Raw genomic sequence first — 6,714 nt, forward strand, 5'->3', positions numbered from 1 at the left:
TTTTGCAGTTCTGTTTCATTCTTTTTTCTGAGGTTTTCCATATCCTGGCAGTTTTCCTCTTTAATGTTGTCTATTTTTGTCCTGAGTTCATTTATCTGTTTATTCATTGTGTTCTCTCTTTCACTTTGGTGTTTATACAGTGCTTCTATGGTTTCCTTTATTTCTTCTTTTGCTTTTTCAAATTCTCTATTTTTGTTGTCTTGGAATTTCTTGAGTGTCTCCTGTACATTTTGGTTGACCCTATCCAGTATCATCTCTATAAAATTCTCATTGAGTACTTGCAGTATGTCTTCTTTTAAATTATTCTTGTGGGCTTCATTGGGTCCTTTGGCATAGTTTATCTTCATTTTCTTGGGTCTGGATCTGAGTTTCTGTTCTCTTCATTCCCCTCTGGTTCCTGTACTAATTTTTTGCTGTGGGGAAACTGGTTTCCCTGTTTTTTCTGTCTTCCCGTCATTGTCTTTGGTGTTGTTACTGTCTCTGTACTGTGTGCAATTAAGTATTTTCTAGCTTGTAATAATAACAATGGTAATATTTAGAATGGAAGGGTGAGCTGAGATGGAAAGCAAGAAGTTAAAGAAAAGGGGAAAACAAATATATAGACAAAAGGGAGAAAACAGAATAAGGTTTCAGACAAGAAAGTTTCAAAGGTATAAACAGGGAGTGTTAGTGTACTAATTGACAGTAAGCTGAACAGACATTAGAGAGACAGAGAGAGGATTGAAAATCAAAGATAAAAAAATAAAAAATAAGTAAATGAAAGAAATATCTATATATAAAAATGAATTAAAATAAAATGGAAAATAGAAAATAAAAAAAAAAAACCCAAAAAACTTCCAAGTTTATATGCAATGCAGTTTCAGTCTTAATAATTTGGGTGTCCATCTCAGTCTCCAGTCCTGGAGATGATGCCTCAGATGTTGTTCTGTCATTTTCTCATCAAAGGGGATGCATAAAGTAGAACAAAACTACACACACACACACACACACACACACACACACACACACACACACACATACACACACACACACACACAAAAAAAAAGAAAAAAAAATGCCCCACCAAGTGTCCCAAGTTCAAATGCAATACAGTTTCAGTAAGTTTTTCAGCTTGCAGGTGTAATTTGGTTGTTCTCTCATCAAACTAGGGAGAAAAAGAAAAAAAAAGAGTCTGGAGACAGTTCTGAAGTATCTGCAGCTGTGGTTTGCCTGCCTGCTGCTCTCAACCTGCTGTAGCTGGTGGTATTATTTATGCAGATCTCTGGGGTGAGCTAGCACTCACCTGGTCCCACAGGCTTTGTTTGTTCAGAGTTCTCCTGTGTGGGAGCCTCTGCTACAGGCTTTCCCCTTTCCAAGCACTGGGAAAGGTGACACTGCACCCGCGTTGTCAGGCCTGCGTGTTTATTTACAGTTCATGTGGGAGGTGGGTCTTCCCCCCTCTCCTGTGCAGTTTTCCTCCCACTGCCACTTTCACAAGCTTTCCTGTTCCTGCTTACTGGGCGGTGCTGCTGCTCCTGCCAGCCGCCATGTTTGTTTACAGTTCACGTGGGAGGTGGGTCTTCCCCGCTCTCCTGTGGAGTTTTCCTCCCTCCACCACTCTCACAAGTTTTCCCGCTCCTGGTTGCTGGTGCGTGCCCTGCTCCCGCCAGAGCCTCTCCCTCCCGCCTGGCTTGTTTATTTACAGTCCCGGGAAGGATTCCCTTCCCCCAATCTTCAGCGCTCAGGGTGCCCCACCCTCTTTCCAGCGTGTCTTAATTGTTCTTATTGCTTATTACTCAGTTTCTCTTTTTTTTTCCCGGGTGGAGGTCAGTCTGTCCAGGGGGCTATGCTGCTCTGGCCCAGGCTTGTCTGTGGGGGTACCGCGATACCGCGAAGCTCACCTGGTCCGCATCTTCCCAAGCCGTATGGGCGCTGGCCACTGGCGGCCCCGGGGGCCCTCTTCATTTCTCCGTTTAATGTGAGGTGGAGATTCTCTGCACCGGCTGGAGATGTGGAGGGGTCAGAGTTATGCCTTTTCTCAGTGATTATGCCTGCAAAGTGTGTCTCCAGCGTCTCTCCAAGATTTCACTATAGGAGGCTCGCTTTCTGCTTCCTACCTCTAGCCACCATCTTGGAAAATCTCCAAGGACTTCTCTAGAGACTAGCAGAGAGGGCACTGGTCAAAAACTATTTCCCAGTGGAAAGGGCTTCCTAATGGGGATGTGAGAAGCTGCAGTACAAGCTAGGCAGTGGCCTCTGCCTGCCTCAGTGTCCTCTAAACACCCTCCTTCCCATACTCTTCCTGGTGAAGAAGGCAAAAAGCTTCCCTGTGTTTCTGTTTGTTTCAAATTCAGAAGAAGAGCACAGGCCAGCTGCCAAGCCACTGTACCCTCCTCCCTTACCCTGAGCTCCCAGGGCTCATCGGGCCTTCTCCTAACAGGAAGTATGTGCTGATGCTCCATAAATGGAGAGATGGCTGGGGACTGACACTGGCCTGCAAGATCACATAGGGCACATGCATCACTTCCCATAGATACTCCCACCCCTAGGGAGTCAACAGAGCCTCTAAGCCCTGGAAGGAATTCTGTTGGAAATACTTCTTGAATTTCTTTTACTTCCTGTTGTAAAGTAAGAAATGACCAGAATGAATTAAAAAAAATGAACATCTCACTTTCACCCTAAGATGGAGATGATGGCTTCTTATAGTTCCTGCCAGACAGAGCACAGCTGTGACCTGAGCAGCCTACTCTGTGCCCAGCAGGTATGAAGGGCGGAATAAATCTCACAGGCTATGTACCCACTCTCACATTTTGAGAAAGAATATTTTATGACAGAGCTTCTTGCACTAAGTTATATTATTATCTGTACTTCCAGCTTTCTTTTCCCCCGGATTGTGTGAGCCTACAGGGCCTGGCTGTTGGCTGCCTCTCTTGATAAGAACAGATTGTTACAAGGAACTTAGACATAGCTTATGATCATTCTTGCTAAATAAGCAAAAATAAAAGGAAAAAATACCTCTGCTTGTAAGCATTCTCTAGTAAGAGGAAGACAATTGGAATAACGTAAACCAAGGGTCAGCAAACTGCAGCCTAAGGATCCAATCCAGTGGCTCCTGTATCATGGCCAAGTTCATTGGAGTATAGCCATACTCATTTGCATCCACAGTGACCCTCACTGCTTATTCATACAGCAATAGTTGAATGGCTGTGACAGAGACTGTAGGAGCCATTTTCTACCTAACACATTTGCAGAAAAACATGCTGACTCCTTGAATGAAGAAGAAATGTAGCACAGAAGTAAGCAATGAGTAATTACTGAATGTTTGCCCATGCCTGATGCTATTGTGGGATCTTTGGGGACCTGGCAGGGTGCATCTTACCTCTCCAGGAACCAGGATTCAGCAGCAATGCCAGTGAGGGAGCACAGACATCTTCATGAGCTCACTGAACTGGGTCTCATGAGCTAAAGCAGAGGGGACTGAGGCAAGTACAAAAGTGGTGTTTTGGAGGCAACAATGACAATTGAGTAATTATCTCCAACTTCAGCCACTCATGTAGTCTTAGAGGATTATTGGGGAAGGCACTGCATTCTGCATTCACTGTGGTATAAAGACTGGCACTATTGTATGTGGATGTTGAATGAAACAATTACCTCTGATGGCTGAAAAGATAGGTGATAGGCTACAAATGTTTGATTTCTGCTGGATGTAATTGTCTTTTTGTAATTTCTTGAAGACATACTATGAATCAAAGAGTCAGGCTAAATGCTTTTCATGCATTCTTTAATCTGGTTACAGTTTTGTAACCAAATAGTATCATTATTGTCATGATAACTTCCTAAGTCACACAGTGTATCAGTTAGTCAGGGTAGGTTAGGTGACACTTCCATAACAAACAAGTAGCCTCTTACCACCTCCCTAAATATAAGATAAATGTATGCAAGAAAAATAAAGACCCATAAAACTAATCTTTCAGCAAAATGATGAGGAGAGAATGAGGGATGTATTTGGCACCAAAAAAATCAAACAAAAAAAGTCTGGGCACATACCTTATGTGTGTGTGAACAGAGTTTAAAGAGAAGGCTGCTTTAGGTCTGGCTGGTAGAGGATTGCAATGTTTCTCTTCATTTATAATGAGTGACATGTTTGTAATGAATTTTCTTAGCCCAAATTTTGGTCTATGTTTCTTTTTTCCTAAAATAACTCTTTCATTTTCTCACTTCCACTCCAAAGCCCTCTGGCCTTTTCAGTGGCTCCCATTGGTAGCTCATCGGGTGTTTTGAAACCAAATAATGCTCCTACATTCAGTAATGCCTCTCTATTTTCCCCTGCAGTTTTTTCAACTTGCTATCAATCTTGATGTTAAGGTTTCCAGCAAAGTGTGTGGATAAAAATATTACCTTTATAAGTGCCTTTTTCTATTAACCTGGCTCATCCCACCTTGTCAAATCACTTAGCAAGGAGATAGAGACTCCCTTAAAGTTCAGGCTCGGATTTCAATTTGCTGGTGACCTTGGGTGGATGAATCACTTTGCCATTGTGACAGGGAAGGTTCCTCTGGGAATATAGTGTATTCATTTTCTGCTAAACTACACAGTCAGAATTCAAAGTTTCTTAATATTTGAGCAGTGCCCTGTAGTTGAAAAATAAAATGTTGCAAACTTGTGATTTTGTGACCTTGATTCAGGGAAGCTGGTCTCCAGTAGTCCTCAGACCTCAAGCTTCTGCTCCAAAAACAAGTGTGAGTCAGGCACTTGGAGGATGAGATATATGTGTCAACCACCTGAATCCCTTAATAGCCAGTCAGCATCTGGTGAGTACCCAGATATGTGTACCAGGCCATCCTGGGTTAGACATTGCCCTGCAAGCCTGCTACTTGATGGCATGGATGTGAGTGACCCCAAGAACATCAACCATGCCTGGCCCAGATCAGTAGCAGAGTCAGATCAACCTACACATTCATAAAACAATACTGAGTGGTTTTTATTTATGTGTTTATCATACAGTAGTAGCTAACTGACGAGCATTTTATAAAGATCAGTTATTTAATTCTTCTAGTAATTTTGTACAGTAGATTCTATTCTTATCACACTTTATAGACTAAAACCTTAAGATCTTTAAGGATCATGCAGTATGAAATGGCACAGCTAGGATTCCAAACTCAAACATCCAACAATTCAAAATTTGACATGTTCCCTCATGTTTGTTTCTTAATCATAACCAATTGAAAACTAGGCTTTTCTCTTCAAGGTGAAACAATCCTTTTCATTCAGCTCATAATGAACACTTGAGGCTGCTTTTACTGTCTTTGGGATCTTTATTGTCTCTGGAAACTTGTCAGAAATGATTGTCAGTGAAGAAACAGGTTCGGGGCATTTCAGAACACTTAGGAAAACATTTTTATGGCAATAACTTGTGTATACAAATGACATTGTTACCAACTCTAAAATTTCCCTGTGCTCCTTCCTAATGAGTGAACATAATTAATGGATCCTGTCATTCAGCCAAAAAGGAATTTGTTCCTATATGAGTAAGTAATTGGACAGGTCAATACATACATGACCATCAGTGATGGATGGCTCTGTGTGAATGAAGTGGGGAAGCCTGTCTGGAAGTGGCTGATATGTCATGATGATAATGAATGGCATGGCACTTTGTATCTCCCTGGGACTAACTTCAGCGATTCTCTGTGAAGCAGCCCTCAATCCATGCATCTTTCCTGAGATAGAATACAATGTGATTATTCTTTTTCCTATAGGTACATATAAAAAGTGCTTTCACTCCAAAAAAACACCAGTTGGAGCATCCTGATGCTCACCATTGACTGTGTTTTTACAATGACTACATAGAAAGAGGAGGCAAAGTAAGCCTACCCCATATACACTTCAGCCCAGGTCCTGTGCCTGCTCTGTATCGTGAAAGGAGAGACATGTAGTGGGTGGGAAAAAAGTAAAGAAACCCCAGTTGGTCTTAATTCTTTAGTAGATTTTAATAAGTAATCGCTGTTCTTGTTAAGCAGTCAACTGTTGTTAGTGTGCTGTCCTTATTAGCAAAGTTTAAAATGAAGGCTTGCTTTATTTTAAGCAGTTTGGTTTTAAACATGCAATAGCTGCTATTCCTCCCTTTTGAACATTTTGTCAAAGCATAGGCAAAAAGTTCCAACCTTGTGTGGAGTGTATCAGTAGCTTAAGGACAATGAGGAAAGCAGCCACCATATTTCTACTCATAGCAAGCAAATCTGTTACATTACATGTAGCTATAAATGCTTTCCAAACACAGCTGAGAATGTGAAAAAACTGAATGCTAATTCATTCAGAGCTTCCATGTTTATTCAGTGTTGTCAATGACAATTGCATGCCAGTGTTCTAACCTTCCATTCCATAAGTTGGGAAAGTTGGTATTCTTCTTTTGACTAACTCTCATGAAATGAGAACAATTCCTTAATAGAACATTTCCTTGACAAACTCATGACACAAATATTAAATAGAGGCCTAGTGGAGTGGCTCAAGTGGTAGAGTACCTGCCTAGCAAGCATGAAGCCCTGAGTTCAAACTCCAGTACCACACTCACAAAAAAAGAACCGGGCACCAGTGGCTCATACCTATAATCCTAGCTACTCAGGAGAGATAAGGAGGATCACGGTTTGAAGCCAGTCTGGGCAAATAGTTCGGGAGACTCTAGCTCGAAAAAAACCCATCACAAAAAAGGGCTGGTAGAATGGTTCAAGGTGTAAGCCC

At 41.7% G+C, this 6,714-nt stretch overlaps 1 non-coding gene across 1 annotated transcript; it reads left to right on the forward strand.

The window, feature by feature from the left end:
* Positions 1 to 5,778: 5,778 nt before the first annotated feature.
* Positions 5,779 to 5,910, forward strand: LOC141423746 (small nucleolar RNA SNORA51). The gene has a single exon (XR_012448565.1). It is a non-coding gene; the product is annotated as a small nucleolar RNA SNORA51 (small nucleolar RNA).
* The last annotated feature ends 804 nt before the right edge of the window (positions 5,911 to 6,714 follow it).

Source organism: Castor canadensis, chromosome 5 (assembly GCF_047511655.1).
Source record: "Castor canadensis chromosome 5, mCasCan1.hap1v2, whole genome shotgun sequence".
NCBI classification, from domain to species: Eukaryota; Metazoa; Chordata; class Mammalia; order Rodentia; family Castoridae; genus Castor; species Castor canadensis.